At 40.6% G+C, this 23,960-nt stretch overlaps 1 long non-coding RNA gene across 2 annotated transcripts in view; it reads right to left on the bottom strand.

Moving 5' to 3' along the window:
- The window catches only part of LOC124293541, a 57,035-nt gene that overhangs the window by 32,497 nt on the left and 578 nt on the right, over positions 1-23,960 (bottom strand). Inside the window, exons 1-3 of one of the 2 annotated variants that reach the window (XR_006903386.1) lie at positions 13,791-13,999; positions 11,244-11,325; positions 9,343-9,708 (exon numbers count right to left, since the gene is read on the bottom strand). This is a non-coding gene — a long non-coding RNA (uncharacterized LOC124293541). Of the gene's footprint in view, positions 1-9,342; positions 9,709-11,243; positions 11,326-13,790; positions 14,000-23,960 lie in introns of those variants that run through there. The other variant, XR_006903385.1, reaches the window with a different exon arrangement.

The following is a 23,960-nucleotide window of genomic DNA, read 5'->3' as shown; positions in this document are numbered from 1 at the left end:
GTGAATTCATCAGTCTTTTCGAGGATAATCAGCTAAGACTAAGGATCTGCGAGACGACAGCTGTCACGGCTAGAGGCGATCAAATAAGAAGAGCTCGTTGCAAAAAACGACGCGGTCTGTGCGTAATGACAAACGCTTTTAATTTCGCTATCTTTAACTGCAACAGTCGGCGTTATTTCACGAAGGTTTACCTTATGCTGGAATAAAGTTTCAGAAGGTTGAGGTGAGAATATTCTTTCGCTATTAACGTCAAATATTTCGACCTACCTTCTCATCGGCTGAAGTTTCGGGCAGGTTTTATTTAAGATACGTATTTATAATTGCAAGTGCATTTTTTGTACAGAGAACCAAACCATTGTTATCATGTCTTTGTTAAATTCTCGAAGAAATAAGGCGAGGCGTTTTGCAGGATTCAGTTTAACATGATACTTACAGAATTCTCCATTGCCACTCGATGACAGTTTAAGGTTGCGTAATTATTCTATGTCTACCAGAATTTTAGAAATTAACTGATGTACTGACACAATACTCAATAGAGAAATTTACCCATCGTCAAGTCGGGCTGACGCTATAAGCCGGCTGAAATATAGCCAGTTTGGAAAATGAAATATTATACGTACACATTTCGTTTACAGAAGTAATTGAAAAAATCGGAGATTTAATAATTTTTTAAAATAGAATCAATGATTAATTTAACAAAATAGAAATCTGAAGTTTCTACTTTATTTGTTGCTCTAAGTACATTCTCCTTGTTTGTTGCTGCCATAATCTCAAAATTCATGGTGGGCATAAGTATGCAATTTACTATTTACGTTGTGTTCTCGTTCGTTGAATAAAATAGTAAAAAACGATTGGATGAATCGTAATATTTGGTTGCTTAAAGTCAGTCCGATGAAACGAGATGCTGCTGTAGTCCTTTTTATCGATCGACTAAAACGTCACTTACCTATTTTACCTGTTTTATCAAATTCATTTCACTTGAAATGGCGAACAAAAATATCCAAAAACTTTTTTATTCTGTACGAAACTGAGGCCAGGAAATGTATTCCTGCAATAAGGGGTAATGCAACTATTTCTTGGCAAATTGCTTGGCAGATTTTTTAGTGCGTCGATGATGCGTAAGCGCGAGTATTGTTCAAAACAAGTGAAATTTTCGTCGGTCTGATATAATAAAATAAGGCCGACTGACTACAGCATCCTCTTAAGCGGCCAAAAATTTGTGTAAATTCTCTTATCCGCATTATTGTGAATTCGATACGTTGAGCGAAACTGCGTGAATAAGATTGAGCTTAGAATGTATGTGTAGAAACCCACACTCACTAATTGGCACGCCATACGTGTAATTTCATTACCGTCCCGCAGCTAGCTCGAAGCACCGCTAGTATAGCTGAGACCCCATCCTACCCACCCCGTTTTGTCGCGCTCCTCTCTTGACACCCCGAAACGGTGCAGCGAAAGGGGATTGCGTTGATTACGAAACCGAAAGGGCGAATAAGAAGCCCGAGCTCGTGGAAACTTGACGCAGGGCTAATAAATTGAAATTGTAATCAACCACGAAGTTCGAAGGAACGGGCGCGTACATCGAGGGTGAGAGCTTGCGTCTAATACGCAGGTGTGTGTGTGCGCGGGTCGAGAGAAATTTCTAGTTACGGTTACGGTTCAATTTTAAACCATATTCTCATTTTTTACCATAACAAAAAACTTTAATTCTGGGTTCAAAAAAGAAAATGAGTTTTCTAGCCAAGAAGTGTTTGTAGCTTTAACGAGAAAACCTTCTATGTGTTGGTATTTTTTTATGGGTGTAGTTCCGAAAAGCCCATAACTCCGATCAATTTGAAATTTCGTATAACTGTGTATTTTGAATCGCTCAACACGAATATGATACAGTGTAAATACCCGTAAATTTGATTTTCAACGTCACAACTCACAAAAATAGATCTTTAACAATTTCTTATATTTTATTTCGATAAGTGTTGATCCTAGAGAAAAATGTTTTCGACAGAAGTTGTAGCCTATAAAATGACCGATCTTTTATGTTTCATACAGTTTTTGTCTGAAATAATTTTTTTTCGAGAGCAAAATACAAAAAATGTACAAAAACCCTGCGAAACATAAAAGATCAGGCTTTTTATAAGCTACAACTTTTGTGGAAAACACTTTTCTCTAGGATCAACACTTATCGAAATAAAATATAAGAAATTGTTAAAGATCTATTTTTGTGAGTTGTGACGTTGAAAATCAAATCTACGGGTATTTACACCATATCATATTCGTGTTGAGCGAGTCAAAATACATGGATATACAAAATTTCAAATTAATGAAAGGCGCGGGTTTGTCAGAACCTTATTCAAAATTTAGTAAACTGATCAAAGTGATCTAATGTTGCAATAACCAGAAACTTTATCGTTGAGAACTGCATGTACACTAAAAAGTTACCACGTGTAGCAAATTTTTTAGTAATTCCAACAATGTTTGAAACGTTGTTGTAACGGCGCCCATTTTATTGAAACTTTCTAGAAACTATAACAAAAGTAATTTTCCCCAGTGCACGTGTCTGCACATATTACGCGAGGTTTACGACTGGACGCATGGATATGCGACGAATGTTCACGCCGAAGCTTTATCCAATAAGGGAGCTGAGCCTGAGGGTGTCATTTTGCGGCCACTATAACTTAACGCCGCTATTATAACAGACGGGATAAGCCGAACACACGAAGGATCTTGAGAGTACAAGCGGCCGCTTTTGCAACCCGTTTTCCATTCGAGATCGCACCTTCCTTGTACGCACGCATATTATAGCTATAACGTTACGCAGCGCCGCTGCACCAGACTCCAAAATGTTATCGGGGGATGGATACTAAAATTCCGAATCACCGCCACCGTCATTATCTTTGCCGTTATATCGCAGTCCGGGTATCTTGTTACGGTTTCGTCCGCGCGCCAACGGCGAACGGCAATTGCGCCCCTGAGGAACGTCCGACGCAAACATAGGTACATGCCGTTACAGGAATTTACGTTATACGCACGTGGTAAAAAAAAAAAAAAAAAATTTACGGCCCCCGCCCCTCCCCCCGTTTTTGGTTGGAAAAAGGTTTGAATTCGATACGCTGTAACGGTGTGTAAATTACAAGTACACTGAAAAAAATTTCATATTTTATAGTAACTAGAAAAATTCAGTAAAACAGTTATCGTTAAAAAAATCCTCTTTTTTTTATTGCAACGCAAAATCAGTCAGTTCGGTTTACTCTACTTTTTTAGTTAAACTAGGCTTTAACATCAATTTATCGTTGCACAAGCATTAAATTTTCGCAATAGTTGCAAGAAAATATAGTTACAGCGATCGTAATGAGAAAGAATAGTAACGAATACTAGACTTTCTGGTGACAGCTACAAAACTAATTATCATTTTGTACCTAGAACTGTATTTTTCGATGGTGGTAAAAAAATGAGAATAGTTAAGGACTGAGCGGTCACCGAAACTAAAAATTTCTCTCAGTGTAGAAAGTTGAATCAGAAACGACATCGAAGCTGATAATCTTGGCTTCAAATTCCATTTTTCAAATTTAGTCTACACGCATTTCGTCCCGAGTAATCCTATCTTCACGTTACTCGTATCAAATTTGCAAAGCGAATAATCGACCTCGCACGATCGTACGCGATTTGAATTTATAGACGTGCGGTTTTTGCGGTTTCGATAATTCAAGGTGGAAAATTGAAAAACGACGGAACGGCGAGGGGGAAGAACGTGTGTGCTTGACATCGTATTTACATTTTCGAAAGTCGAAGCCAAGTCGACTCGCACAATGCTTCGGTGTCCTCGCGACGCGCGTCTCGCCGCAATTCGCGTCGTCTGGCTGCTCGGCATCTTATCTCCCGAGATGAAGCGCCGCCGGAAACGAGCGACTAGGCTGCAGAGTGTCGGTGAAGACGCGGAGAAAACTTTTCTGCCAAGAATACGCCATCTTTCTTGCTTCCTGGCGACAGGCGAATTATAGTTCACGACGCTACGTTCGCAAATATGTATCTCAGTTGGTTCTGCTCCGCAGGTTTCGTTGACGAGTTCCATTGAGTTGGATATTTCGGTTGGTTCTGATCCGGGATAGACAATGCAATCTTCGTAGAAATATGCGGTGAACCGATATGATGATCGGCTTTCACTGAATTATAAGAAAATTGGAACAGAGAACAGAGAAATTGTGCAATTTTCAAATGAAATCGTTAAAATACACGCGGAAAATAATCACTTTGTCCATTTATTTATTGGACACGAAACATCTGTGATTTCAATCTATGAATTTCTATTACCGAGGTTTTTTTGAATTCCATTGAAGAAATTGTAAAATTTTTGCTATCTCAATCCAAATTATTGTTAACCGGTGAAAAAATGTTTCGTTTTAGTTAGTCATAATACTTTTCTCTGACAAACAAGTTTACAAAAAGTTGACTTCGTTACTACATGGTCAATCAATAGTTTAGTCGGTCTAAGATTAGATTGTTTGTTCATCTGAAGACATATTTTGCATTTGTGCAAATGATTTTGTTGATGGAATATGGCGATTTGATAGAAACCTTCAAATTTTCAGTTGTACGAAACTGTATATTGATACCGTAACTTTCTTTGAAGACACAGAATTTTTACTCTGAGTGCATTTACAAAAGCGTTCGGGATCATCCTGGTTGATTTGTCACCTTTAAAAACAGCACCATTTTTTACTTAGCACTGAATTGCAAAGAAGAATAAAATAAAAATTTCTACACGTACCTTCTGAATGTTACGTCTCTTGCCATGAAAATTGGTAAGAGTTTGCGTTAGTAGCAAGACGAAGTGAGAAGTTGAGGAATTTTATCTAAGAATCGCCTTAAAATCTGTATCCTTGAATTATAATTTATGTCGTACCAAACTTTACCGTAACTTTTGTGTATGATAACAAACGCGAAATCATTGCAAAAAAATTCACGCCCAGATTTCGACGAAGTATTGTTTTCCCTTCGAAATGGTCAAGTATATATAAAAATGGAAGAAACGGAAACATTTAAACAGTTCCTTTTTTCGATGAGCAATACAACACGTGAGCAAGGAATAGATGAAACCGGTGACGTTCGGAAAGATTTTTTCCGCCACCAACCACTGTCCGTGGGAAAGGCCAAAATTGGGTTTCGTAATATAGATCCGTTAGGCGGTTAATTGGGCTGATTTCTGCGTTGAATAGCTCTGATTGGTTCGGCTGGCTAGACGGAAAACCGGGTTCCATAACGCAATATTTGCCCCCGTTGAGCTTGTAGCTCATTTTTTGCACGTACAAGTTGCGGGTTACGGGTTTGGAGGTCGGTCCGTTAATTGGACAAAATTGCATAGCAGAATAACCTTGATTGGCCCCAGATTCGGACTCGGAAGGGCGAACTGTCTCGATTACGATCGATACCGAAAGGGCGTATCACGACTGCCCGCTAGAGCTTCCGAGAGCTTTTCGCCACGCGATGAAAATAGCTTGTTTCACGTATACCTCGTGATGTATACACTGCATGCGACGCACTGCATGTGGATGATCGCTGGTGTAATATTTCAGGAAGCTAGACAAGATCCAAAATGTATGAAATATATACTTATATATATATATATATAAAATAAATAAATAAATAAATAAATAAATAAATAAATAAAGCCGGGTCCCCGGGAAAGGTGATAAATCGTTCTAGTCGGCAATTTGCTGAATGGAGCCCGCCGTTTTGCAATTTATCGCCGTTATGTGTATATGTATAATGTATATATACACGGCCATAATGCCGGCGATAAATAATTTTCACCAAACTCGGTAATGTAGTGTAGTTCGATGTTGCCGATACACCCAGCTGCGGGCTGCTCAAGGCACCTTATAGATACCGAAACAGGGCGGATGTTCGCCTTCCGTTCCTTTATTGGAACCGGGTTTTAAGTTACACCGACGTTTCTGGGTCAAAATTCACGCTTAATTCTCAACCTGTCGAGCTTCTCGAAAGCACCGGATAGAGCACGGGACAGTTGAAATTTGGTGTCGACCGCAAAAGTCTCAAGTAGAATAATTTTTTTTTTGTATTACATGTGAGAAACTTTCCGGAAAACAGCCGTTCTCCGTAGAGACGTGTGGGAAAGAAACTCTAACTTGAGTGATTTTTTTCTCCGGCTTTCAAAGCTTTAGTCACCACCTAGAATTTTTTCATTTTTTTTCTGCTCAAAACTCTTTAGACTTTTCAATCAGCAGCTTTGATATATGTACTCTAAGTCTCTAATTTGGAAGTATAAATTTGCAATTAGTTATAACATTTACGAAAATAAGCCTTAGCCATACTGCTAGAAGTGATTGTTAACCAAGTTCGATATGTTCGTTTACTGTTTCGAATTAGTCCGAAATTGTCTGTTTTCAACTCATTTGTCTAATTTCATGACGCACTGTGAGAAATTTATATTGTTGGTACGAGTAGTTCTTTCAGAATACGATGATCTTTTTCTTACAATTTTAATGAAATATTTTTATAACTGTAAAATGACTGTATATTCACGGTAGAAAATTTATGGAGTTTCAAGAATTAGTAATAACCATGAAACAATATTGACCGGTTTCAAAGGAGCTATGTAAATTTTCTAAAATTCCGTTTATTTCGTTACGCAGAAATATTCGAGATGGGTGGCTTCATAATTCTACCAAGTAATACATCATTTTCGATTCAGACTGCATTAACAATAAAAGAAACCAATTATTTTCAGAAGTAAATCGGAAAACTTTGTATTATCGTCTATTATTAATGCAGCGTGGTAAGTTGCATATTTATCGAAAAAATTGCCTATGTTTGCCCGACGGGCTCCATGATAAGGGTAAACAAAAGTAATTTCGCGCGTTACGTCAGTCTCGTGTTGATTGATCAAGGTGTTCCAAAACGTCACAAGTTTGTTATCGCACCCCAATTTTCGCATCTTTCGGCGATTTGATGGGCACCCAAGTACGTAGGTCGCAAAGATAGTTGGGATTGATTTCTAGAGCCTTTCATAGTCTGGCCAAGCCTTAACCGAACATAGAATCCGACGCTCATTAAAAACGGTCGGTTTGTCCCGGTGTGACCAAGTCGCTTAGCACGCGCGGTTTGCGACCGAAAACATGGGCATGGTGGCAAAGAGAGAGAGAGAGAGAGAAAGAGAGAGAGAGAGAGAGAGAGAGAGGGGTTGAACGCTGCTCCCTGGCAGCATAATGTAAATCTATGTCTGCGGGGCGGATAATTGGTCGGCGTTGCGTGAAATGAAGGAACCAACGAAAGGCTTAAGGTACCTGAAATTGTTGACGTGCCTGTTTTGGGACGTAAGCTCCGGCTTACGGTTGTCTTACCCGATTCCCTGCATCCCGTTCCCCTTCGAGATATCAAGTGAGACGGTCACCCCCCCCCCCCCCCCCCCCCCCACCGCGCAGACGGGAATTAAACGAGAAAAATGGAGTGCTGATTGTGCGAGGTAGGCCGGGATTATCGGGGGGGATCCGGGCCCCCAAAAGGCCGATCTCTGACCTCTGCCTTATACTGACCCCGTCGCGTCACGTCTCCTCAAGGCTTCCACGGTTAGACGTGTGTGCGAAATTCATTTTCAGGGTAAGGCGCTTTGCCTTGCTTATCTGAGGAGTCCACTTGCGGTTCGGGGACCCGCCCTGATAGGCTTCTTTTCCTTCGCTCACACTTTCAACCCCCGTCCCTCCTACATGCGACACGGTCTTTTTGGCGCCCACACACCCAAATATATCAGAGGCACGCGTGCACACATCGCCAGATTCTCTCCAACCGATTCCGCACCCCCGCCGGAGGTGGGAAATATAGCCGGCTGTATATCACACACGGGAGTTATTGCTACCTCGCGGAAAAATATACACTTCTTCGCAATAAATATATTTCGCCTGCACGATTCAGAGACCCTGTCTTAACACCGAGACGACTTCTTCGCGCGATCGCTGAGGGTGATTGATTGCCCTGCAAATACGGTCCGATATACGTGTATGCCTCTTCAAATACCATTTGCAATGTATACTTATTACGGTCGGGGTCCGTATCGGGTATCGTAAGTGCAATATACCTTATTAGGTGCTTTGCTCTATAAAATTGATACGTTTTCATACGTTTGGGATGGGTGGGAAAGGTTCTATCGACGACGAACACTGTGTCACGGGTTTCCTGTGTCGGGTAAGTTCATTATCGTTGTGACTTTATGCGAGTCGCGTCATCGCTCTGACAATTCGCATTTAATCGTTGAAGGGTTTTTTGGAGTTTGAAAAACGCCATAAAATTGCTGTATAACTTTAAAATAATTATTAAGTTCTGGAAACGTTTCATCTTAGGTTTGCTTCAAAAATATTATAACGAGGACTAAAATGAAAATCATTGTGTCATTGTCAGCGTTATGGGATTCTTTGAATTCTCATTTAGTATTTAGAGAGTTAGATAATTCGTTATTCGATCCATTGTTATATTACCGACACTCCGTGAACTTACATTTCATTTATTCTGGAACTTCCAGACAATTTTTTGATCGATGTTTAACACAACGAAGAATTCTGACGGTTCGGTAGAGTAACACACTTTAATGGAGCGTGAAGGTGGTAGTTTTTCTAACAAATTACTTCCAATTCAGTAGTAAAAGTAGGTACAATTACGTCCAACAAATACGAGGCAGTAGTCTTCGTTGAGAGAACCGTGAAAAACTTGTATCCGATGTAAGAGATGAACGAAAAATGTTCACTCTATTTCCCAAAGTCTATTGTTTATTGCGTACAAGTTGGACATCGCCCTGATATCAAGAGGAGAAAGAAGAGCTTACGCAACGAGATGAATGGTATAATTTTTTCTGGCGCGGAGTGAATTTCTGTAATAATACTTGTTTTCAAATCAAGTTCAGAGAGAGTGAAATAAATTGTTGAGTCGGCATGGCGACCCGAATTCCGTAATTTGGAACGAACTAATTATTTCACGCGATGTTAGATTTGAGCTACCGTCGAGAGTTATACGGCCCCCTCCGAAATAGTACAACGCTTTGTCGGGTCGAGAAATCCTTTCACTCATCTCAAGAAATGAATTTCCGACGGTTGAACCGCGTGAGCGCGAAACAATTTCGACTAACATTTTCGGCAGGCGGGGGGTTGTGGTGGGGCGAGGAGGGGCGGGGTGTTACAAAAGTCGTTTAAGCCACGTGGAAGTACACAGCGAGACTACGCCAAGGACAGGATGTCACTCAGGAAGTTGGAATTCAAGGGAGTATAATTTAGGGTGTTATAATTAAGAGCAGCGCTCAATCAACGCGTACAAGCAATGTAGCTGGATGAAAATTACACTCACCTCTTGACCTTGCAGATTTTTCATTCCTCAGTTTCGTTGTCCGTTGCAGAGCTCGTTTTTACGCTTCGATTCGTCTCGTTACTCCCCGTCCGTCCGTCGGGTACGTTCCATAGCCCTGATTTCTCTTCTTTCCATTCGACACCTTGTATCACATCGCGTTTCGTGCGTTGATATACTTTCAAGTCCATGGGATTTGCAGGAAAACCACTTGTGGCACAAATGTAGAGAAACTCGATCAGGTCTCGGGAGACTCGGAATTGCGAAGGTTCCGTTTTCAGCGAATTTTACCGGTAGATCAACTCTTCTGCTTGCTGTGCGGTGTGAATGCTTTCAATTAGTCTTTCACATTTATTTGAATGTTCAAACCTGGAAAAAATTCATAACATGGAGAAAATTCGCGGTGCCAATGCCAAAAGGGCTTATACTTATTTATACGTCAATATTAACTCTGCCGATCGATTGTCAATGTAAAAAAAAAAATTATACGCCCTTTTGGCATTGGCACCGTGATATAAACGACGAACAGACAAATTTTTAATTATGTTTCACGTTTATTAACAGTGGCGGAAAATTAAATCTTGTATTCAAAATATCACAATGATATTACAATGAAAATGTATGACATTTCAGGAGCTGCATTATGAGTATCCGTTCTACTAGTACTAACCAATATTTCTTGGTTTCAACAGAAAATAAAAGCGAGAAAAATTGACAATATTGACCGACTTTATTCATCTGTAAGAACCTGCTGAATTTTTTGTTTACTTTTATCGGTATTAATATTGGAATGTTGGTACGATATGTAGATGTAAAAAAATATGTACTGAACTTTAAAAACTGACGAATTTCATCATCAAAACTCTTATCAAAGTCGTAAAAAAACAACCCTCCGGCATAAGAGATGATTAGATCCTGTATACCAAACGTACAAGCAGCTACTGTGGTTGATCGGTATAGCCGAGGCTGAGAACTTTTCATTATTGTTGATTCCAATCGTTCAGAGTGCAGCTGATCCGGGTAATTGTTTCCCGAAAACAAAGGAAAGGAAGAAGAAAAAGGACCCCCCGGGCCCGAATTTCATCGCCGTTTGTTTCCGCGGCCAGCCCTCTAATCTGCCTTAAAAGTTAGGCTTAATTGAAGAAAGGTATTCGAGCGAGAGTCCGTGGAGTTAGCGAGAAGGTAGTACGTGTATATATATATATATATATATATAAAAGGGGCCCGCAGAAAAGTTGGATCTGCTCTAAGCTACGAGCAAACCTTAAACATTAAGCCTTAAACCTTCCTCCACAAATCTTTTTCCCTCCCTCGTTAGCGTGTAAGGACAAAAGAAATGTTCTTTTTTTTCCCTTTCGCATCTTTGCTTTTTTTTTTTTTTTTCTTCTACCAACTTCGGCGTCCCAAGTTCCCGAAAGTTTATTCTAGCATCGAGATCGCTGGGAAACGGGGGGCTGGTCCAGTTTTCGTGGGGTTAAAGACGCGCGCTGTAAGGACTCGCAGAGTAGATCTTAATTCGTTTACATCGCAAGGGCGGAACATGCAGGCGGCAAGGATTCCGAGACAATGGCGGGGCGCGTAACAGGGCAAAATTTAATAATTATTTCGAAAGCAATTAGAGGCAATTACTTAAAATTAGCTCGGATCCGCGCTGCTTAAACACCGCCGCCGGTTCTACTTCTCCGTGTAATGTATGACGTCGGCCGAGACGCGGGGTGGTTTCAGGTTATTATACCAAGCTTCGGTTCGGCTCGAGGTGCGTGTGCGTGCCAAGGGACACCGTACGACGAGCAGGCATGAATATGAATGAGTCGAATTTTTATTCATGACTCACGGATTAATGAAATAACTTCAAGCTTATCTTGATGTTTCATTTTATAATGTTCATGCGCTGGAATACTTACGAATTTGCTGGTTAACAGCTCAACCGAATTATTCCCAGGGTTCAAAGTTGGCGAGGACAGCATCGAGACACCTTTAGAAGACCTGGAAAAATTTCATGTCAGAGGCGAATTAATTTTTAGTTGCACACGAATCGCCAGGTAATAATTTTATAACGGCAGTGAATAGGATTCATGTCATTCAAACAAATTTTCACACTATCAGACAAATTTAACTGAAATTTTTCAACGTAACATACATTTTCGAGAATTTTACACCTCGTTGATTCAACAGTTCACTTGCTACAAGATTTACTTGCTTCCAACGTTTCATTTTTTGGACGATAAAGATCGCTTTTAATACTTTATTGTCCTTGATAATTTTCATTATAATCCCATAGGTTGTTTATACCGTTACAGGATAATCATGCCGACCTCGCGAGCAAGTTGACGATTTTCATTCACAAAAAAATTATAAATTCACCGTAATAATTCCAGACATTTGCGCCACAGCGATGGAATGGGTTTAATTATAATTAATAAAAGAATGATTATATTTTATTATTATTTTCTCCTTAACCTCGCATTGGGGACAAAATTGCAAATTATATTCAATGCTTGTTCGCAGTGTTTAACATGCGAATGGAATGGCTATTTTTATGATAAATGAAAATTTGGAAATTATTGATTAGCTGAAAATTCTGTTTTTCTTTCATTGCAATGTACATAAGAAATACTTGGCCCAAAACATCATTGCTTCAGTTTCGTTTACGGCACGAATTTAATGAGGACTCTTGTTTGATTCGGTTTATTATACATACGGCTAATTTTACAGTTCGTGAGTTATCTTCTGCCTAATTTATTGCGTAAAGAAATTTGGTTTCGACATGATTGTTCGACCCACGCTTTTGCACTTGTACCCAGAAAACCTGTGATTGGTGAAATTTCTTGACATACATTTTGATTATACGGTTCCGATAAAAATGTGCAAGCTATTCCAATCGTGCAATGGAGGGTATTCGGTTGAATTTTATGGAAACGATACTTCTACATGGTACATAAAACGAATGAAATAATAGTGATTTTGAACCAAAAAAGTTCTGCTTCGAAAAACCAGCGGTTTCAAAGAGATTATATTATTGGATGAATTTTGTGATGTCAAAGTGAATCGTTCGTTCAATTATAATGAATTTCCGCTCATTTATTTTACAAACGAATTCTACGTACAGTATTCTCTGAAATGAGGTTTTCATCCAGCTCGTTAATTAGTCTAAATAACATTTTGCGCAACGATCATGATTGGTTATTATAAATTAAAATCAAGTTGTTGACAATCAACAAATAGATGTTCCCAAAAATTTATCCCAGACGATTTATAAAGAATACATTCCCAAATGAAGTAAGCCGTAATTCATACAAATTAACAGAATGGTATGATTCTGGTGTTGAGAAAGCATTGCGACAATGTTATCGTCGTGAAACTAATAACAACCCAGATTTTGCTATTCAATTCAAGGTTTTCATTTTCATTCGGGTGGTTTGGTCATATGGTAGTTTTCGAGATTTGTCTCACGGTAGGAAGTCAATATTCTATAAGTATACTCGTCAGATGAATTCTTAGACGGGGGGATGAATTAAATAGATGACACTAACCGTTCTTAGCTGCTGAAGATACACTAGTTTGCACGTTTTTAAGTACGATTTAACATTTCTTTTTTTTTTATATTAACAGCACTAGCAGCAATAGTCTAGCTGTTTTTCTTCATTGAAAGCTTCTTGTTGGAATAATTCAAATTAAGTGTTATTGCAACTATCCTGAAGTTTTAAAGTACGAGCACATTAATGAAAATCATTAATTTTTGCACAATACACAACTCTATGCAAATACACAGTGGGTTTAACGTTTCGTTCGCTATTCATATTCATTGAGCGTGTTCGAATTGATCCTGTTTACTGTTCAAGTACTGACATTACAACAGTTAAATGACACTCTATGCCCAGTCTTACCGAATCTCTCAAGCTACTCTTGACGCGGGAATGGTGAAAGCATGCTGCGACATCTAGTGGTCACCTGTGGTACTCGTGCGAACTCATATTTCACGTTGCAACCAAATAATTGATATTTTTTAACGCGTAAAAATCCGGTATCACTGCAGGCAAATTTTTCCTAAACTGTAATCGATTACCGAATAAACGTTTCAGAGAATTGTCGATGCTCGTATCTATGAGTTCCAATTTCACAGTATAATTATCCTGACGTCTATCTATACGGGGATATGTCATTCTAAATTCACGTCATGTAATTCATGTCATTCTAAGTCATGTTTCATGGTTTTTTTCACCACTCCCGTTTTTTGAAATAGGCGACACCAACGGTGAACTATAATTACGCAAAATTAGAACAAGGGCGGAACGTGACCTCGATTCGAAAAACGTGGCAATAACTGTGAACAAAAGACAAAAAAAAAGAAAACAATTTCGCCTCGACGCAATTTATAATCTACTTCCAACACCGAAGCAGCAAATACTCATTCAATGCCTGAAATATATTGTACAATATTATATACATACCTGTATACCTCTGAGTATATCGGGTACAAGGGGGTAAAAAGCCGAAAGTTATCGCGAAGACGATATAGGATGGGCAGCATGCCAGCAGAGTACCAAACCCCTCATCGATCGGCCTAGCCTCGCGTCTTCGTTCCACGGATTTTCCCTCCCTTTTCAACTCACGTCCCTCCGTGTCCTTGCGTTCTACGCTACGCTGTTGGCGGGCAACGTGCCAGCACACACTGATGTAATTAACACCCGGTCTGACTCTGACTCCGACTCCGACTCGGCTCTAGTTCTCTGTTCTGGCAGGCCGTTGCGCTGCCGGAGAGTATGAGGCCGGGAATTCCCCGTTCCGATCCGTTCCGGTCCGTTCCGTTCAGTTCGGCGTTCCGACGCTGCATCGCGATTCTCCGTTTTCAGCGGATGCTTTATTCCGCCCATGCAACCGTTCAATTTGTTGGAAAGGCATGAGCAGTTCGGATGCAGATTCCCGATTGCGATCTGCGATTGGCGCGTCCGGGAGCGCAAAGCTTCGGCATGGATATGGATACGGATGGATTTATGGGTGCGGGGTTGTTTCTTGGGCGGCATAAAGTGGCAGGGATAAGGGGATGAGAAGAGGGGGGCGTGAAACGATAAAAACAGGCGTTTTGATCGCTCGGGGTTGAATTTATAAAGGCGATTCTACATCCGCACCGCGGAGATCAAAAGCTCCTTTTCTGTATAATTAGCAAAAAGAACAGAGAGACTCCCGAGCAATTCATTCATTCTTCTTCTGCCCATTTCCTCTCGACACTCACTCTTAGAATTAATTATCTCTTCCGCCGTCCGACGCGGCCAAGGGATTTCAAGTTCCGTTGATTGCAAGTGAAAAAAGAAGAAGAAGAAGAAGAAGAAGAAGATATCCTTCAATCTTTCGCGCAGGCGTCGAACTCGCGAAACCAGCCCAGGCTATAATTTACCGGTTTTCAAAACTTTGGTGATTAAATTCGTTTGGTATACCGCATTTTCTTGGTGTGATGTTTATACCCGTATACACACAACGATTTGCAGTCCCTCTAGCTGCCGAGGTCAATGCATCTTGACGTGTCCGTTACCCTTTAATCTTGACTCAGCCAAGGTGTCCTCCTTGCCTTCCAATAACTTTCTCACCGAGTTCTTCAGCAAGCCAGGATTATCCCTCCAAACTGTGATCCCTTTTGGTCCTTCCTGCGGCCCATCCTGATCCGACGCGGTTCTTTTCGTGATCCTTCCTGATAACGACAGGTCCGTCATACCGTGCGTCGTTATAACTTCGAATCAGTCCAGTTGCACGTGTGCAAGTTTTAAATCCTTTTAAAATTGGCCATTAACCTGCTTACATCGGACGGCCAATTTTATTCTCAATCATCTGTTCGCGTCGCTGGTAATTTATACGATGTGCTCTTGCCACTTGGCAGGTTTCATCTTATTCGCAATGTCAGTGAAAACACGATCAATTTAGTGCCCGTCATATAATTCAAATCCTAACAACACCAGTTCATAATAAAAATGTATTTTTGAGTACCTGACATTCATAATGGCATAACCCTGAACAGTTTTACAGAGCAACTGGTTTGATCCAAAAATGTTCCGTTACCATCGAAAAACAGCAAAAAATATATACTTGGGGCTAAGCTTTAGGGGTAGTTTTCACCCGTTGATCACCTGAATAGGCACGTAAGACAATCTCACGTTCGATATTTTATGACGTACTTACAACATATGACAGAATTAAGGAAATTGTCGATGTGACGTACATCTCGGGTACTTTCCCTACAAGTGCTACTTACGTGTAAAACCGCACTAGAATTATACTGTCCTGTTAAATATTGATAAAATCACTATACCTTTCAGCAACTGAAAGAGTCACACGTATTTCTCCCATAAGCCATGCATCTGCGTTTGTCTGCAACGGCACCAGAGTCTCTCTCGGAATCTTTGCGCAGACCTCCCATTCATCCCTAAATTTTTCCCCTCCACCTCTCCGCCCACGAGTGACGTATAGAGGTTTCCTCCGCGACGGGGGACGGGAAAGCCCAGAAATCTCCAGGACTCCTGGTGGACTCGTACTCGGGCAACAGTCACCACGGGCTATTGTCCGTGGGCAGGCGTAGGGAACTATTAGGCGTCTAGTTTAGTGGTTACAGGCCCCCGCGGTCCTCTATCTCCCGCGTTCCTTTAATCCTTGCCAAGTTGCACGTAGCATCATGGGAACAATAGCCTCGACTCGGTCCTCACGGCCCTCGGAATGTCCAAATGTTTTCTCTCGCGCTGCGAATGCGAGCTGGTTCTCCTTCGGTCGACGAATCACCACGTCGCGTTCTCTGATAGCAGCCAAGACCCGAGCATATATAACGCGCCGAAATATTTTCTTTAGTAACCAAATGGAAGGTAAGTGCAGTTTGTTAATGTGTGAAATTGTCTATTTGTACGTCAACTCCAAAGGGTTGTGATATATTTCAAACGTTCGTTTCTCTTTTCCGGACTTGTCAATCAGTGGGTGCGTTGCGACCGATTCGTCTTTAACTCATTGTCACTTACGTGTGCATAAACAAAACGCAGGATCCGCTGTATCGCACAGAGATGTTTTCGCGCAGCATTTCCCCCGAGACGAGACTTGAAGATTCCATTTTTTTTCCCCAGTAACCGTGCAACGAGTAGTAGTAATTTTTGAAAACAGCCACCACTTGGTAACGTTAGTTCCAACGACTATGGGCGTTGGCCATGTGATGCTAAGGCGTTGCGAGAGGGGGCGAAAAACGGCGAGAGCGAATCGTGAGCGAAATGGTAGCAGGAATATAAGTATGTGGGTACCGCATTGGGATACCTGCGAACAAATTCTAGAGCCTCGGGGCGCGGAGAAAAAAGCGACCAAAACGAAAGAGGAACGGAGACAAAGAGTAAAGAAAAAGGAATAAGATAAGGGAAGAAGTATTATACACATACCTATAACGTACGATCCAAGTTCGGTGGTGAACGGAAAAAAATATACAGCTGCAGGTGCTGATTCACTGGACGGGTAAAATTAATCGGTCGCAGTAATACGGCAGAAGTTATTTCGCAATATATCAGCCGTTTATTATCCTTCGATCCTTCGGTAAATTTCCAGGTTATGACACGCCCCGCTCACTTTCCCTCCACCCCCCATGACCCGCAGCCCTGCGAAAGGGGTGCAAAGAGGTGAAGGTGTATGGAGGAAGGAGGCAAATGGAACGATCGTGAACGGCTGCGATGGGAATGGAATTGGGGGGCGGGGGTGGCGGAGAGCAAGGGGTAGGGGGTATTGTGTATAAAGTGCCAGGTTCACCCCGCACCATCGCATCGGTGCTACGAAACTCGGGGTACCATTAGCCCGCTTTTCAAACTCGTCTCTGCTTAAGCCCACCCGCCAGGATTCGCGCCCCTTACTCGCCCGCTTTCCCTGTAGGCTCGTGACCCGCTCCTGCAGGCACCCGGAACGTTTTATTATAATTTATAAGTCCTCCCCCCCTCCTCGATATCAATTTGGATCAAGCCAGGGTTGGCAGGTTTTAATTATTAATTTGTAATTAAGTAATGTTCCTGACACTGCCGGCTCCCCATGTCCGCTGTTTCTCGGGTCTCGTGTAGCCAGGTATAACGGCTGAGTGGGTGAAATATGATAGCGGGGTGTCCGAAGGGTTCGAACGGGATAAGGAAAGGATGGAGATAAGGCGATTTATCCTGGTTACAATGGGTATCGCCTCTACAATGCCTTAATACCCCCGTCGAGTGGTTCGCCTCTTGAGTGAGACGGGCTTTAAAAAAGTCTCGTAAACGTAGAAGGCTTACCCTGGTTACCCATCGGGGACTGGTTACTCGCGGTATTCGCCATTTGCCTGTAACATCCGTGTCTACCTCAAGGAGAACGACGATTCTTATCGCGATAAGAATTACTCGTATAGAATGATGACCCATGCGCTAGACTAGACTACGTAGTTCTTTAAAGGGGTTATACGAGTGTAGAAGGCTCAAAAAGGGGGTGAATTTCGGGAACTTATACCTGGATCGATACTCAATAATTCGATTCGATCGTGGTTTTTTTTTTTGAAGAGCATGTCGATCGAACTTCGTTTACATATTTTTTTTATTAGAATCAATTGATAGGCAGGATTTTCATTGACAATACGGTCAACCATTTCGATCAGTGACATGTCCTGCGGTGCCTGTGATATGTCAATAATGGCTGAACCGATTTACTTCAAAATTTTTAAATAGTATGCTTGTATAGTTTATTTCTCTTCGGCACGGCTTGGAATGCTTTTTTTTCCAACAAAGTAGCGACCGATTGAAGTTGAAATTTGACTTTTCGTCCAAAATTAAGATTTTTTTATTCGATCCACATAAACGTATGACGATTAAAAAAAGTCAATTATTGAGCCGGCATGAAAACACTCCATACTATATGTAACGGAGTTTTGCAGGAAAACCTTACTTCTGTCAACGGTTCTTACGACTGATCTGATTTCTTCTGAATAATTTTGAACAGCCTTGCAATTCACCGAATATTACTGAATTTTTATGAGAATTTGAGTGGGAATTCTATAGTTGAGGTTGTTTCGGTGACAAAGTATGTTGGGAGTCAATGTTAAAAGTTAATATTCTACTATACAGGTGTAAGACTACATTTTTCAACGGCTATACTTTGGTTCGTAATCAACTTGACCTTCGTATTTCACAGTATTATCCTCGTTTCTAGGTGAGCTGAGAGTAAAAACGTACCGAAAACTGGGCGGTATCCTAATTCGTTAAGATCTCGTGCTCTGTACTTACAATGCTTATTACACACCGCTGCGTACAATAGATTCGGAATGCTAATCAGAGGGTGAAAATTTAGCCTTCGTGAAATTTTGCATTCCCTGAGCCAACTTCGAGATATCGGATAATTATTGTTTAACTGCTCACGCTTAGCGAGCCGATGAGTTTACGGCAAACGGTTTTCCGAGAAGATCTTAGATAATAACTGGGAATTAAACAACATTTGTCACGCCAAGGCGTAAACGCGTGATGGGGATTTTCTTCCCGATTCAAGCTACTTATCGATTCGTTTCAGGCGTTGAAGAGATTTAAATATTTCATTTGTGAGAAAATTAATTGCCGGATCGTTAGGCAGCCGATAAGTACACAATCACCTTCCGCGACGGTGGGAATAAAGTGAAATCGTCAGTCGTATCCTCGGAAGTTACGGAGCTAATTACAAAAAGAGAAAGTTAAAAAATCGTGAAAGAAAATGAGAATAAAAATAAAATTCCTCGCTCAACGAGAATTATTATACAACCTCGCGTCTAATTAGACGTTGTATCGTTCGTAGAGCGAGAGTAACGCAATTAATTGACGACAAAAAGATAAGACTGAAATAAAAGGATAAAGCAGAAGTAGAAGAAAAAGGCACCACCGCTAAAAACACCGGTCAAACAAATTGTCAACGTCCGTTTTTTTTTTTTTTTTAATGTTAAACACGCGAAGCTCCGCGATATTATAGAAGTCTCGGATTTTTACTGCTTATGGAGCCCAGTATGAAGGGGCTTTTATATAAAATATGTTGCCAACCGTTGCGGAGAGCCGTGAAAAAAATGTTGCAAAACAAAAAACACGCTGCAGGATAAAAACTTGAATGGTCAGCACGGCTGAGATCTGGCAGGAACCCGCATTAACGCTTCAGGTACGCCAGCACCGCGCTTACCCAATTCCTGCGGTACTTTTTGTATTCCTAATCTCGATAAAATCCTGCTGGGTCGTGTGAATACCGACTCTGTGAGCCCGCTGCATCCCCTTCGTAACAGCCTCGAGAGAAGCTCAACCTCATTACCCTGGGTTACGATCCGACCAATTAGACGGGATTCATTCGAATATCACGAAGCGCTATTTTCTTCTATTTCATTTCCTCTTCCCTTCCTCATCGCGCATCACGCTTCGTCACGTACGTTACTTAATGCCATCCCCTCTTTGGTACCGAATGCTTTCATGCAGCTGCCCGCCTACGCGTCGTTTAAAAAATTTTGACGGCAATTCAATATGGAATATTGGGGGGGGGGGGGGGGGGGGGGGTTGTGGTTGACCGAAAATTGATACTTTTTAACGATTTTCGTGCATCAAGAATGATTACATGGAACTGCAAAAAAAAAAAAAAAAAAATTTTATTTCAGATGCATCGGATGTTTCTGGTAAACGTTATGCGTTCATGTGTGTTGAAACTAAAAATCACTTTCACTTCCTTTCATCGCGTACAGTATTTTTGCATAAGAATTAGCATAACAATAATGACAAAAACCAACATTTCATCACAATGAGATAAACAATATTTCTTATAAAATTCACCAAACAATTTCTTTGTACAACGTATTCTGTGTTCTGTTTATAATTTTATAATTTCTTCCTTCTCGGAACGATAAAGTTGCTTCTAAATTTGGAAAAACATAGGATTTTTTATTCGCGAAGACTTCGAAAAATTGTTTTTATTATTACCTCAATTTTTTTTCGTAGCTAGTGCACAAGCTTAATTGCAAAATCTATAATTTTTAAAAGTTTAAAGTGATTTTATTCTTCAGTAAAAAAAAATTAATGTTTCATGCCTTGTTTCATCAAATTGAACGACCTATATTTTTGTCGCGTTGGGACCACATTTGATCTAAGTAATGCGATCTCCCAACGTTGTTATCAACAACTATAAAGTTTTTGTATGTAATTCAAATTCATGGTTTAATTCCTTCAATTTGTTGTATAATATAAGCGTCACAACCGTTCTTAGCAGCTTTCACGCGACTAGCTTATCAGTTGTACCTAACGAACAGTTATTCCGTGTAATCTTTTTTTCCGTGTAACTTTTATGATCAGATTATGTATACCTGAACCACGTTTTTGAATGTGCACGACAGTTCAATACGGTAGAAAAATTAAACTTTGTTGAAGCAAATTCAACATAAGCTTGTAAATTTTTTCAGGCATGCGAGTCGACGTGAGCTCGTTAAAACTTAAACTCTATCACTCTCGTACAGTCAGCACCACCGTAAAAGACAATGCTTATATAGTGGATGAAGTGTAATTCTGTATCCAAGAAGTTGATCATGCATTCAAAGTTGAAAAAATTGAGCGAATTATTTTCACACGATAGCAGCTGCGAAATGAAGAGAAAAAGCATCTGCAAGACGGGTAAGATTAATCATCAGCACATACTTTCGCCAATTCATTGCAAGATATTTGAAATAGATTTAACCTTGACGGGACACAATTTTGGAAATAACCTGATGTCGCTGTTGGCTTACAATATTGAGAATTCCTTTCCAACGAGGGCTAACGTAACGTTCGAATCACCCCGCCGGTGTTGGGAAAATTTAAAGAAGCTGCTTTGTCGCGTCTCTCAGCTTTTCACCGGGTGACCGAAGGACGTTTTGACGTTTATTGGACGCATGTTAGCTGAAGGGTAGCAATTCGGTTGAAGGAAGAACGAATCGTCAGTAAAAAAAGAGAATGAAAAGGTCAGAATGGAGAAGAATTCCCGGTGCTATAGTTAGTGAAAGTTGTCTGTATCTAAACAACTACAGAAATGAAAGCATACCTATGCAAGTGAAACGAAGGGGATTGTCCGATGTGCAGTTTCAGGGTGCAGTTATCGGCACGTCCATCGGTGTCAGTAGAAACATGCAAACGCACTCAGCGACTCGGTGAAAAGTTAAACTCACGTACACCGATGGAGCCGATATATCGCCGGTTACAAATCCGGAATTATTCATAAACAGGTAGGCTCTGCCGTGCGGGGTAAATGCAGATTACGATATTGCCTTTGGTCGACGGCCACCAAGCGACGCACCGGACACCGAAAATCATGGTGTCCGTCGGAATTAAGAGGCATTACTCGTGTCCACTAATTATTACCAGGAATTTACGATGCGTCGGGTGTTCGATTTGTAAACGAGGAAATAACGCCGGTGTTTGAATTTTTTTTTACTTCCATGCCATTTGACTTTTACAATTTTCCAAGTTAATCATCGATCCGATTTTATACGTAGTAATGGGACAGAGTTAATTAACGATTCAGCCATTTTTTAGTCAGAGACATGTGTCTGACAGTGGAAATTTTGACACCACATATCGTCGTAAGTGTAAAAGTAATTACAGTAAGTGAGAATAAGTACTTTAATTTCCTTCGAATTACTTGAGATCTCAGCTGAAGGATTGAAAGCAATTCAGGATACTGTCTACTGTGAGGCGGAGAGGCCTTGTTGCACAGGATTCTTTATGTAACGACAGTTATATGTAACGCATTTTTTCACCACGCCTCAAATTGAGGGTAAAAGTAGTGTTTTGCGTACTTCGCGCATGCGCGTTCGCAGACTCACTTGACCGTCATGGAAACCGGTACTTTCTATGCGAAAAACACGGATTGAAAAACGCGTAAAACATGCTCGCGTTGTGCAATAGTAGTTTTTGCATCTAGCACGTAAAACACGGTTTTACATCCCTAGTGATCGGCGCGATCGCATGAGGGTGTAAAACAATACGCTCGCGATGCAAACAATACTGTGCAAAAATTGCAGAAAATGGCAGGAATGTCGCGTAATTGCGGGTCGGGGGAGCGGAATAATAATTTATTGTCAAGAAATATATTTATTCATATTTATTAAACCAATGATGATATAAACGTCTTGTTTCGCCGCAGAAAGGTTTTCAAATGAACAAAAATATTAACTGAATTCGGTTATGTGATTTACAAATCCGACAGATATCCGTACCAGTCGACGACTGGTGAGGGAATGCGTTGGGAAATAAGCAACCGAGTAATTTCAAACTACGCCCCTCGCGCCACGTTCTGGCTATAAATTGAACTGACAATTCTCAGAATTAACCTGACATGAACTATGAGTGCAAGAGACAATGATTCGGGGAATTTAAGTCCTGTTTCATTTTAAAAATACCGGTGAGTAAAATGGGATTTCACACTCGCAATACGAACCGTAAAACCACATTTACGCCTACGTAGCGCAAAAAGTAACGTTCTTCAGCCTTGACGATCTGCCACGTGTAAAATATCTGGCAAAAGCGAGTTGTATGCTTGCAGACGTGTACCGGATAAAAGGAAGAAGAGGCTGGTACCGCGAGAATAAGGAACGGGGGACTGATTGACCTGTCTCTTCCAAACGATTTGTAATTGTAATCATGCCAATATCCGTCCGCGGTACTTCAGTTTGCCTTTCGCTGCTGTCACAAACTCATTTCCGTTGTCCGTACGATTTACAATAGGTGAGTGTCTCTGGCGAGGATGTATCAGAGACAGATGAAGCCTCTTGTACATCACAATAAACGTGATACCTAATCTAGAGATGGATTCACACTACGCTCACTGACCCGTTTAATTCAACCGTGCAATTGGTAGGTACCGTTAAATAGATGCCCTGTTGGAAATGAAGCAATGCACTTGAACGGGATTTATTGGAAATACGAGTTCACTTGGTTCCGGGGAGGGAAATAGACTGACCGTCGATGAACACCTCGATGAACACTAAATTAAATTCTATGTACTGCAAGAACAACTTGAGTGCCCACGCTCAAGTTTTTTTTTTTTACTTTTCATCGGCTGTAGTGATATGAGAGAAGTATTGACTCTGACACAGTTCGTGTGACGTTTGTAGAAAATTTTGTACAAATTGTTATAAAAAGAATAAAAGAATGCAAAGGGTAATAATTTTATGAAAAATAAAGAAACCGCTTTACGAAAATAAAAGAATATTGACGGCAAACCGACGAAAGATTTTTATCATACTTGATGTTACATGTTGTAATTTCGTTAAGTGAATTGGTTTGTAAAGTGATGAAGAGTACCGCGAAAAATTTTTGTTTCTTTTCTGCAGCAAAGTTCAATAAAGTAATTTTGGTAGCAGATATTAGTTTTGTTATTTGATGACAAATTAAATCAACGACGTATAACGTCAAACATGACTAATAAAAGAGAATGGATCAAAACCGTTTAATTATTTTGCATTTTCACCGAGATGGAATAGAATCGTTTGAATTTCAAGAATAACTGTTTAGTAATCTTGCTATTTTTCACCAATTTCAGAAGCTTCGGAGACTCTTTTAATCGATAAAATCGAATCCCGTTTTACGTATGAACCATTTGGCTAATAATACTGCATGTATCAACTTATTTCAAGG

This window comes from Neodiprion lecontei, chromosome 3, assembly GCF_021901455.1.
Source record: "Neodiprion lecontei isolate iyNeoLeco1 chromosome 3, iyNeoLeco1.1, whole genome shotgun sequence".
In the NCBI taxonomy this organism is placed as follows: Eukaryota; Metazoa; Arthropoda; class Insecta; order Hymenoptera; family Diprionidae; genus Neodiprion; species Neodiprion lecontei.
The sequence above is the reverse complement of the archived record's forward strand: the minus strand, read 5'-3'. Positions and strand labels throughout refer to the sequence as shown.